General features: G+C 29.9%; 1 non-coding gene across 1 annotated transcript; it reads right to left on the bottom strand.

Annotated features, from left to right (window-relative positions):
* Positions 1–1217: 1217 nt before the first annotated feature.
* On the bottom strand, positions 1218–1289 carry TRNAQ-UUG. Its single transcript has one exon. It is a non-coding gene; the product is annotated as a tRNA-Gln (tRNA).
* Positions 1290–12865: the final 11576 nt, after the last annotated feature.

Below are 12865 nucleotides of genomic sequence, written 5' to 3'. Positions count from 1 at the left end.
AATTTACAAGATAAGGATATTGTAGGATGTTAAAACTATCTTGCTCTTCCTTTATGATTCCGTGTAACAAAACAGAAAAGATTTGTATTCATACTTCGAACCAGATTTATACATATGTTTCAACAGAAAACTTAGGAAATTAATATTAAACACTGCAAAGGAAATAAAATACTAAAGAAAAAACCTTCTATAGTTAATGTTAAAACTCAGATTTTCGTGCATGGTTAATAGTTAACTGGATTCCTTAGAAACTGGATTCCTGATTAATAGTTAACTGCGAAACCATACCATTAAGAGCAGTAGTCATAAGTTCCCAAACATAGCAACCATCCTTACTACATGGATCCTTGTTTCTCTTGGGTACCACAAAACATTTATATTATCTAATCAATTTTACTCTGTTAATTATTATATTTTACAAGCTTCTTGATAAAATTTTGGCATCCAATTTAATCAAAATGGTAACAACCAAAATATCTGTAAGATTTCGTTACCTAAGAAATAAAAAAGAAAACAACATTCACACATGTATATATTTCAAAAACCAATATTACCTATACCAGAAATAAAAATTAAACTAAACAATATTGAAAAGAACATGAAGTACATCAAAGAGAAAAATTAGAGAAAAATATAATAAACAACAAATTATAGAAAGGAACCACAAACCCAAAAAATTCAAACTTTCCATCAGAAAACTACATCAACCACAATAAACATAAGTCAAAATAACTCAATAACAACTACAAACTCAAAAAATTCAAACTTTTTACCCAAAAACCACATCAACCACAAAATAATCAACAAAACTTCAAATCACATTTAACAGTACCACGATAAATACCGAAATAACACAACAATCCTAAATGCTCTAACAAATTAAGAAACAACTTAAACCCACCGAACAAAAAGAAAAAATTACAAAAAGGAACGACGACAAGCTTCAAAAACTACCATTAATGGTGGTTTATGCGTCGTTGGCGCTTCCAAATGATGGAACGGTAACGGACACTACGGTCAGCAACGACACGGCGATAGACACTACGGTCATCGACGATCCTCTGATGACCGGCCAGTTCCTCCATTTTTTTCAAACCAAAATAAATGAATCCGCGAAAACACGTGATGGGTGTCAAAAATTTGTCAAATATCATTTTCCATTGAAATAGGTGTATGGTTACACATTCAAATATCAGCAAAATTTAATTGAATGCTATAGGTCCTACCGGGAGTCGAACCCAGGTCGCTGGATTCAAAGTCCAGAGTGCTAACCACTACACCATAGAACCAGGTACGGACTCATAATTTTACGAATCTTTTAAACTTTATAATTCTTATTCATTTTGCATTAGAAAACAGATGCAGAATTCTGTTACATGTTTAAACGTAGAAAAGAAGGTGATATTAAAGATAGAAATTCGTCTGAAAATATTATATGGTTTGTTACACAAACACTTCCAATTTTTTAAGTATAACTCTTTTTATATTTGCATAATTAGATTTGTTACTAGGGTGAAGCGATGTATGAGTATGTAAATATACATTATTTTATTAACCATTTCCAATTTATTCATGGTAATATTAACCGTCTTGCTTATTCGTGTCATTATATATTTTAATAAACAAGTTACTATAATTTACTAAAAGATATTAAACTATTTACTTGATATGCTTTGAAATTTGACTTGCTATTAATTTGATAATTAAAAAATTATCTTCAAATAAATATCTCTAATAATATTAAAATGGTCATTTTATCGAAACATTAATTATAAGTCCAAATAAATAGTGTACCTACTAACAATTCAAATAATTTTTACTCACATTTAATACGATTATTTATCTTTATACTAATTTCTTTACTGTAATATTTCAATTTTTCAATAGTATTAACACTATTATAAGATTCATAACATATTTAATAAAACTAGAACAGTTACACATAATGCATATATAAAACTAAAGTGTAGTCAGAAGTTTGTCAAAAAAACTATATAGTAATCTAATCTTCTGTTCCATCTTCACCACCTAAAAACTTATCCAAAGAGGACTTTTCATATGTTCACATCATAAAGATGATCATTGCAAATAAGAAAACAAGAAAACACAAACATAAAGAAAATAATAAGATAATGTTATCAAATAATACACATATAATCATTTACAAACTTCAACTTATAATTTAATCATCAATAACTAACAATGTTTATACATATCTACTATTTAACTCTAGACTGACCATCCAGATACATGTATTGATATCAAACTATAGGAGCTTTGCCCTAGAGGTGGTGTAACAACAACTCATCCACATCAACTACCACACTCGAGATTAATCTTTCAAACATCTATGGCAAAAAAAATTGACCATCCGACTAAGGACCTCCTAATACTCTTCACGACATAACTATCCTTCTCTTTTTGAGACTGAAAGTTATTGAGAGCGTCAAAATAACCCCTAATTACTAACATCATATATCAATACATACACTTATACACAACCATCTTAAGAATTTATCCTTGAAATTCTTATAACATCATATGCACATTCCACACTCAAGTAATTTCATATCCACTTTAAATCAAAACTCATATATGCAATATCCATTTTACCTTCACTATAATGTCAAATATAACAATGTAAACCTACACATATCACATCTTAACAAACATACTTTAAAGAGTGTAAAAACAAAGAGTTGAAAGACCCTAAAAGCAAGAGGAATGTAAAAAAGATAAAACCAGCCAAAGCACATGTCGCTGAGTGGAAAATCCCTACTGCTAAGCACCATTCTTCTCGCAAGTTTGGTGCCTGAGCGCCACCTACGTGCAGATGAGCGTCGAACCTCACGACTTTTTATTGTTTGGGCATTGCTAGACTACCATTGAGCGTCATACCAAAGTTTACAACACTATGCAAATCAACCTAAATGAAATACATACCTTTTTTCCAAATGATCAAAGTAGTATCCTAGGGATGCCAACTTGCTCACTTGTTCAACAATTTAGTTTATTCAATCAACTAACTACTCCAAATCACCTCTAAACAGATTTCATACATTTCAAACCAAATATTTCTAAACTAAATGGCTAAACAAATCTTAATTGACTCCGAACAGACACCAAAACAAAAGTTCCCTCCCAAAACACATTCCTTTAGAATTTCACTTGCTAAAACTCTAATTTAGACGAAAAACCACCCTAAGACTTGATTCTAGATCATTGATTTTTTTCTACAACATTCTTGAGTTTCTTCTCTTTAATTTAGTATTGTTCAAGGTAAGAGGATAAAAGCTCCGTGTTTTCTTAAATTATACATGTGTACCCGATATGAAAGTAAAATTACTCTCTATTGACTTTCTTAAAGGACATACCTGACAATGAAGGAGATGAAAAATTTGGTATTCAATCTTTGTCAGTGCATTTGGATCAGAAGAGGGTACGTTCTTCTTATGTATAATCTCAAAGGACTTGGTTCTGCCCTCTTGTATCCTTGATTTACCATAAATAAGTTTCTTTTAGGTATTCTAGATTTGTGTTTCACTTTTTGATTCCTACCATTGGAGCAAAATGATCATAGTAACTTCCTAATTACTTACATAAATTATGCCACTGTAATGGATTTCCATTCTATCAAGTTTATAACAGTGAGTTTCAATGTTTTATATTTATAGTCTTTTTCCATCTGATGTTGCAGCTTGTACATATATTATCAAAATTTTGCTATATTTATCATATATTTAATAATTACATCGAATTCATTAATTATACATTTACTTTAATATAACTTTCACTACAAATTTGGGTTAAGACCGTTAGTTTCACTAACCCTACAAAGGGACAAGAATCCTTTCAAAGAGATTAATTGAATTTAGTCCATCTTAAGGTATGTCTAGCTTATCTAACATTTAATCTTAAAAATATTGGTTTTATAGTTAGTGAATTAAACATGTTAATACACCTTAAATTGAAATACATGTTAATTAAAATAAAAAATCACTTTTATAATTTATTTATATATTTAACAAAACTACATATGATGGCTCATCAATAATATTTTCATAATTGTTTCGATGCATTATATGGTGGCTCTTCACTTTTATATTTATTTATATATTTAACATAACTGGATAAAATATTCATAACATTGTTATTCTGCATTAAAAATCCTGATTTATACCATATGATGGCTTTGGATTCATATTTGTTGGATACTAGGAAGAAGGTATATATGGTTCAATTAAAAGTTTAAAAGCATGCTTAATTATGGAATGAAAACCTGATTGCATGAGATAAGGTGTTTAACAAAATCGGTTTGGTAAAGTATTATTAGTGATCTTGGTCTGATACGGATTGGTGAAATTCTGCATGTAGCTTGTAATGTTTGAAGTGTTCCCTTTTTTAAGGACTGGGTATCTATTATAGTTGAGGTGGTGCATGCAGGATTAATTGAGAGTAGAAATTGAGAGTAGAAATTAATGTTTGGTGTGAAATAGTTGTGTCCATACTAATAAAAGAAAAGAAAATAAAAGAATACCACATTCTGGTTAATCCCATTGTTTATCCATTGTTCAAATTATAATGATGTTTTCTACTTTTGGTTTTTTAGTGTCCAAAATAACCCAACAGCTATGATTGTGGGTATTGCGTTTGTCGCCATATGAAAGAAATTCTCACATAGTACAAAGGAGGAACAATTCTAACTGATATAAGTTATCTTCATTGTCATAATTAATTTGTAGTAAAAATTTAATTGATTAATTCTATATTATTCTTCTTTGTTGCAATATTTTTCTAGTTACAAATGTCAACAATATTGTGACAATCAAATCGTTGAATTTAGGAAAGATTGATGTTTATATGTAACTAGTACATGCTTATATTATGTTATGGTGATGTACATGTTTATAGGTACACATAGGATAATGGTAGTATATATTATCTTATAAAGCAATGTCATGTCATGACATGTAGTAGACGACTTAACGATTATATTTTGAAATATTATTGTACCAATAATTTTTATTCATATCAATGAACATTTTTTTTAGACATTTGTCATATTTTTCTCAATATTTTATATATTTTTTGTATATAATAGAACCAATAGATAGTGTGGGTTTGTACATAATAGAACTAATATTTTATATTATATTTTTTTGAAAATATATAATATTTTTTGAAATATTTTTTTGTAAAATTACTATTTTTTAATTTAAACCAATAGATAATGCTTTTTTTAGAAGCGCTATCTATTAATAGATAGCGCACAAATAGATAACGCTTAAAAAACACTATCTATGATAAAAAAAAAACGTTATCTATGCACTTTTTTGTAGTAGTGGGTATTGTCTAGTGAGTATGTCTTTTGATATCTCGTAATGATCGAGGTCGTACCCAAATCAAATTTAATGTTTAATTAAATGCAATATAGATTAGGAAATGACTCTTAGGTCGTCTCTCAAGGACCAAATGTGGTTCAGTCAATGGGTCGAACACGTGGTGAAGGGCGGTTTTGGACAGTTTTGAGTGAACTAAAATGAACGAAATCAAACACTAATTAAAAACCAATTGTCATTAGCTCAATTACAATGCTTCCAATCACAAATTAACAACAATTACACACAACTTTAACCCCTAATCCAACACAAGCTAACCAACTAAGAGAAGATTTGTGAACTAAGCGAACGCAACACACCTATTCCATCCATTTTGTTCCATACAAATTGATCAACTAAACAAAGATTTAATCACCAATTGGGTAGCTAAGCGTATACCCATTGCAAGAACACAATCAAATTTAATAGAATGTCTAGAGCAGCAAAAACACACTTCCAACTTAGAAATCTCATGGGAACAATGCAAAATCATTAATGACTAACCAAGAACATTTAACCTAACATTAAAACGAAATTAAAACAGCAAACCGAATTAAAAACAACATTAAATCTAGAACAAAAATGTAGGAGATGAAAAAATGACAGAAAACAAACTTAAAGTACAAAACACAAATGGAACTAAATTGAGTTAAAATTTTAAATATAGGAACTAAATTGAATATAAAACTCTTATATATAACATTGTCATTGCCACGTTGCACGAGAATGACTTAACATATGTGATCTAACAAATGGCAAAAAAATTTAAAATAACAAAAAATAAAATAAAATACTACAAGCTTACACGAGTGCAATTAAAAAAAAAAGAACTAGAGGAGTTAATTGCACCAAATGAGAATTACGGTCTAATTGAATTTTCTAAACAAATTAAAGAATAAAAAGTGAAGTTAAGCCAAAATAAAATATTAAGAAAAAATAATAATGGAACAAATCAGTTAAAATATTAAAAAGGCATGTTGCACATACAAGTTTAATGTGTACTTCATCTTACATGATTTTATAATGGATCACAGACAAAGCATTTGAAACATCCATGATACTATCTTACTAAATTATTTATTTATTTATATTATATAACAATCCAAGAATTATAAGTAATTCTTAATAATCCATACCGTCCTTGTAACATTAATAAGGTATTTCAAAATAAATTCACATTTACAATTTTTATACTAGATAATGAGATACGTATTAATACATTTAAAATAAACTCGTAATTACTTCAAAATATAAACTAGGAACTTAACACAGTTTTCAAAACTACAATCCCTCATCATGTATACTTATCTCGATTCTTCATTTCATTGTCTCAATTCCAGTGTCACTATTACCACATATATCTGCTTTTATATATATATATATATATATATATATATGGGGTTTGTTAACACGTGTACGTCTGTTTTTCAGTTAGTACGTTTTAACAATGTGTACCGGATTATATTAGACCAAAATATCCTCATTTATCATGGATTCTAAGTTTTAAGGTCAAGGATATTTAAATAATTTTCATTCTCAAAACTAGAAAAAAGAAACCCCAAACCGTTACTCACCTCCCTCATTCCTCTCAACCCTTTCTCTTTCATCTCTCTCACTCCAACATCATTTTCGCTGTCATTCCTATTGTTGCCCCAATTGAAAAAAAAACCCAGAAACCCTTTGTCATCAGAGATATTTTCTCTCTCATCTCAACATTTTCTCTGTCATCACTCCAACATTTTTTTTCTCATCTCAACCCAATTGAAGATGGTGGTGGTAATTTGAATCAGAGATATTTTTTAAAAATTGAAAAAGTTTACTCTTTTATAATCATTTTATATTTATTAATGTATGTAAAATGAATATAAACTTTGTCACTTTAGGTTACTCTTTCCAAATCTCAAAGGTAAAAAATGATTTTACTGTTTTTTATCTTGCACAATGGTTAAAGTTTATTCTAAACCCATGTAGAAGTTGATTCAGTGATAAAAAAAAGACATAAGGAAATTAAAGAAATAGGTATAGAAGAGCTCCCTANGANTACAATTCTTTCAATTCTAGGTTGTAATCTTACATCATGTATCCCATACCAATAGAGAAAGGAAAAAGAAACACTTTGTGTAAAGGGAAAAGGACAATAGAGGGGAATATCTTGTTCTTTAAAAATATAATGAAATGTGGTGTAGATGTGTAAATAATGTATGAAAATTTAATTGATTTATGAAGGTTTTATTTACATGATTTAATTTAAAAATGAAATTTAATAATAATAAGAAGGGAAAATATATAACACATCCTCCAAATGAACGAACATAGCAAGAGTAACAAATTACGATGTCACGGGTTGTTGTGTATGGTTGAGGGAGAGTATGGAGACAAGAGAGAAACAAATTGGATAAGTGAGGAAGGTGGATTAGGGTTAGGCAAGGGTTTCTGATTTTTTTTTTCAATTGGGGCAACAGTAGGATGACAGAGAAAATGTTGGACTGAGAGAGATGAAAGAGAAAGGGTTGAGAGGAATGAGGAAGGTGAGTAAGGGTTTAGGGGTTTCTTTTCTTTTTTTTTTTAGTTTTGAGAATGAAAATTATTTAAATATCCTTGACCTTAAAACTTAGAATCCATGATAAATGAGAGTATTTTTGTCTACTATAATTTGGTACACATTGTTAAAACGTACCAACTGAAAAACAGGCGTATGCTAACTATATATATATATATATATATATATATATATATATATATATATATATATATATATATATAACCATCGCAAAAGAAAAGAAAACAAGAGAACACACAAAAGTGAAAGGATAAACTAATATTCATAAGAATAAACTCTAATCCTAAATACATATTATCTTTTACAAAATTTGTATAAATAAATTCTTGTGATATATATAACAAAAATAGTTAGCTAAGTGTTAAACATTGAATTACCATAACAAATCTAAACTCTTGCTTGTGGAAGATTAGTGTATTGAATGGACATGTGAGACTCTGCACCTGTCATACTAACTCTCCTCTCCTCCTTCTCTACAATCACAATTCAAGTAGAACATCATATATCTCATACAGTACTGACGTGTTAACTTCACTAGCTCCTCAAGTATGATCCTTTTTCATGTCATATTATTTGCTTTATGAAGTCTCCTTCGACTCTCACCACCTAGTTATCATCCTCTATGTGAGTTAGATACTAGTAGGTTCAGGATAGTTTCACATCACAAGTCTCCTTCAATCCACTTAAATTCATCCTAGATTAGCATTTCTCCTTGGAAATAGCTAATTTGACCATCTCAACATTAAAACATTCTGAATTATAAAAGATATAACATACAAAGGAAGCCATTTAGAAACATATAAACCTTTCCGTCAAATATGTTCATAACTTTAAACCAATGTATTCAAGTACTTTGGGGCTTGTAAAGAAAATTATATTACAACATCAAAACATCAAATCCTATAACTTCAAAAAATAATTTTACATACTAACATCAATGTCACACCTATTCCCTTCCTATCATATAGGCTAGGTCTTCCATACATACTTAGAATTGAAGTACGTGAAAAACACTAGAAGGGAGATTGAATAATGTTAATGGAAAAAAAAATTCGCAACCCTTTTGATATAGGACGTAATCGAGCGCTGAAATTTTCTTGTGAATGCTTAGACGCTTGACCAAATAAAAGTTTGTAAATGATTGTTGCGTTATACATGCTACTCAAAATGTACATTGTAGAGTTTTATAAGAACCTCCTTAGTTGAAGAGTAATCCTTTAGCTTCGAAAGTTCTTGTATTTGGAAATAAAAACACAAATGCAAGTTTTTATCAGAGAAGCGTTTAAGTAAGAGAAGAGATAAATGCATAATTATTTTTATAATGGTTCACTCCAACTGATCTACGTCTTGTCTCCTCCGTATATGGTTCCACTATAATCTGCAATAGATTACAACTGATTATTTGTACCACTCTTGGTCTGAGTATTCATACCACTCCTAGTCTCTGAGTATTTGTACCACTCCTGGTACTAAGCAATCCTGCCTAGATTTCCCTTGAGTATTCACACTACTCTTGGTATTAAGAAACATTGCCTAGATTTCCTTTGAGTATTCGCACCACACCTGATACTAAGCAACCTTGCCTAGACTTCCTTAACTCAACCTGATTTGAGTAAGTGTTTTAACTCTCTTCAGAATTGCAATTAACGATTTCTTACAAGTCATTCAGACTATTACTCTTTTAAAAAGGATGTGATTACAATACAAAACAGTCTAAACACTCGCAAGTGTTTCTCTCTTTTCTCTTTCTCTCTTTCTTACAATCAGTAAGAAATATGATAATGAGGCTCGAGAGTATTTCTTTTCTCTTCTTCTCTTTTTATGCTCAAATACATTCTTTTTCTTGAGCTCTTTCTTTTCTTCTCTTTTGAATGCTTCTTAGAATGGATATTTCGTTGTATACTTTTCTCTTGCTATCCTCTTGATTTTTCTTTCAAAATTTCTTTTATTTAAAGGCTTCTCGGATAAATGTTCCTTAGACTAAGTGTTTGCCTTGATTCTTGTGTTTTCTCTTTCTTCGTGTACAACAACCATTGGATAAAGTCAATTTGTCAAAGAAAGCATGCTTTTTCAGTACTTTGCTTGAAGTAAGTAGTACATCATTTTAGGCATGGCTTCAAGTGAAGAAAATTTTGTGAATATCCTTTTTGTCTCTAACGTCCACTTTTGATATTTTGATCTGAAGCTTTATAGATGCGTGCTGAATAGTTTATCTACAAATAGTAGTAAGTTATGAAAGTAGTAGATATGTCTTTTCTTATCAATTTTGTTGTTTTTTAACATTGAGAATTTAATGTCATTTAATGCTTTCTTATAAAACAAACTGATTTCTGATTTCCTACCACTAAGATAGCATTTGATAATTAAGATTTTCTTCTTAAGATACCAAGCGTTGAGTAAAGACTTCATCGTTGAATGATGTATTGTTTTAGCTCATGGTATCGTTTAGACAAATAAACGCTTCTTGTGATATAGTCTTTTTAGAGAGCATTTTAGCTTTGTTTGTTTTCTTTTAATGTTTTAAGCTTTTAGTCTTTTAGAGTGTTTTGTCAAAGACATCGTCTTGACATTGTTTTGTTTTTGAGAGCTAAGATGAATATCCTTTGGGTATAATAATCATCATGCGTTTAACTTCAACTATCTTAGACGCTTTAGGCATAATAACCGTTTAGCACAGTGTCTGGGTATTTTGACTTAGATTTTTTTCTATTTCCTAAGAACCTAAGTGTTTTCCTAAGGTTTTCTATGTTTGGGATTTTAGTTACACGTCTTGTGTTTTCATCCTAAGTTGTTTTTAGATTATTATCCAGTTTTAATGTTATTTGGTTAAACTTCAAAACATGAGAGCGTTTAGGCGCATAGATGATTTTGTCTTAACAAGAATTTTCATATTAATATATTATCAACCACATTTACTTTTCCAGTCTAACAATTCCACCATACCATCATCAAACCACACTCATTTTGAATAACATTACCAACCACAATCAATCTATTCAAATCAACAATTTCTCATAATATTTATTAAAATTTAAAAATTTCATAATTCAAAGCAAATTACCACTCCTCAATTAACTACATTAGTGACCAAATTATCAACCACGTTTACTTTTCCAGTCTAACAATTCCACCATACCATCATCAAACCACACTCATTTTGAATAACATTACCAACCACAATCAATCTATTCAAATCAACAATTTCTCATAATATTTATAAAAATTTAAAAAATTCATAATTCAAAGCAAATTACCAATCCTCAATTAACTACATTCAACAAAATCACCTTTCTCATAAAATTACTCTCAAATTACAAATAACTATACAATAATCATACCAAAATTTTTTCTTTAAAATTCAAAAATAAGATTTCAAAAGTTTCAATTAAATAAACTTCTCTTACATTGTATATTTTTCCTAGCTCTTTTCCCCTAAACGAATTTCACCCATAAAACCATTCTATCTACACAAAAGGCCCAAACAACAAATCAAGGTAAAATTTTAAGATCTCAACTAGAGGAAGTTTCATCAAGAATGAAGAGAGACAACATGCAATTAAAAAAAAGCTTGTATGTGAGGGAAAACACATTGTTTTATAGAGAAAAGAACATAAATTTGAAGTCATGACCTAAAGAGAATTGACCAAGGGCTTTGATAAAGTTCTTCACGTGCATCAATCCAATGATGTTGGATAAACGAAGGCCCAACCTAATGAAGGTTTGGTAGTGGACGGTGACGACGAAAAAGCCTATCGAAGATGAGACGTTGTAGTGGTGATCATTGTATGACAACTTCAGTGACAGCGGGATAAGAAATAAAGACAAAAAGATGTATGAGGTCTGATGTTGAAGGATTCCAAGGATGAAAACGAAGACGACTCTGTTTGATTAATGTGCCAGTGGAAGCTTGTGGCCACAATTGAGGAGTATCAGTTCCTATCAAGAGAACCTCAATCGACTGGAATAATGGATATTGGTTGTTAAGACAAAATTGTCCATGCACCTAAACACTCTCATGTTTTGAAGTTTAACCAAATAACATTAAACAAAATAATAATCTGAAAACAACATAGGATGAAAACACAAGACTTAGAACCAAAATCTCCAACACATAAAATCTTAGGAAAACACTTAAGTTTTTAGGATACAGAAAAACAACTAAGTCAAACATCCAGACGAATTGTTAAATGACTATAAAGTCAAAAGCATCTAAGAGAATTGAAGCTAAAAGCGTAAAACTCATCATACCTAAAGGGTATTCGGTTTAGCTCTCGGAAAGGAAAGAAAACGATGTCAAGACTATGTCTTTGATAAACCACACACTAAAAGACACTAGAGAAAACATAAATAAACTAAATGTTGTCTGTCTAAAAAGATAAAATCATAGGAAGCGTTTACTCTGACTAAACGATACCATGAGCCAAAACTTTGCTTTATCCAATGATGAATTCTTTATTCACTGATTGATATCTTTAGAAGAAAAGTTTAATTGTTAAATGCTACCTTAATGGTAGAAAATTAAAAATCACTTTGTTGTTCTAAGCAAGCATTAAATGACATTAAATGATCAACATTTCAAAACAACAAGAGTGATAATAAACGATATATTTGTTGCATGCATATCTGCTATACTCTTTGCAGATAAGTTATTCTACATGCATCAATAAAACCTCAGATCAAGATATAAAAAATGGACGTTAGAGACAAAAGAGATATTCAAAGAATGTTCTTCACTTGAAGTCATGCCTAAGAGAACGTACAACCTACTTCAAGCAAAGTACTGAAAAGCATGCATGCTTTGACAAGTTGATTTTATCCAACAACTGTTGCACACAAAGAAAGAGAAAGAACAAGAATCAAGGCTAAGAGCTTAGTCTAATGGAAATTTATCCAAGAAGCCCTTAAATAGAAGAACTTTCAAAAGAAA

This window comes from Vigna radiata, chromosome 9 (genome assembly GCF_000741045.1).
Source record: "Vigna radiata var. radiata cultivar VC1973A chromosome 9, Vradiata_ver6, whole genome shotgun sequence".
Lineage (NCBI taxonomy): Eukaryota > Viridiplantae > Streptophyta > Magnoliopsida > Fabales > Fabaceae > Vigna > Vigna radiata.
The sequence above is the reverse complement of the archived record's forward strand: the minus strand, read 5'-3'. Positions and strand labels throughout refer to the sequence as shown.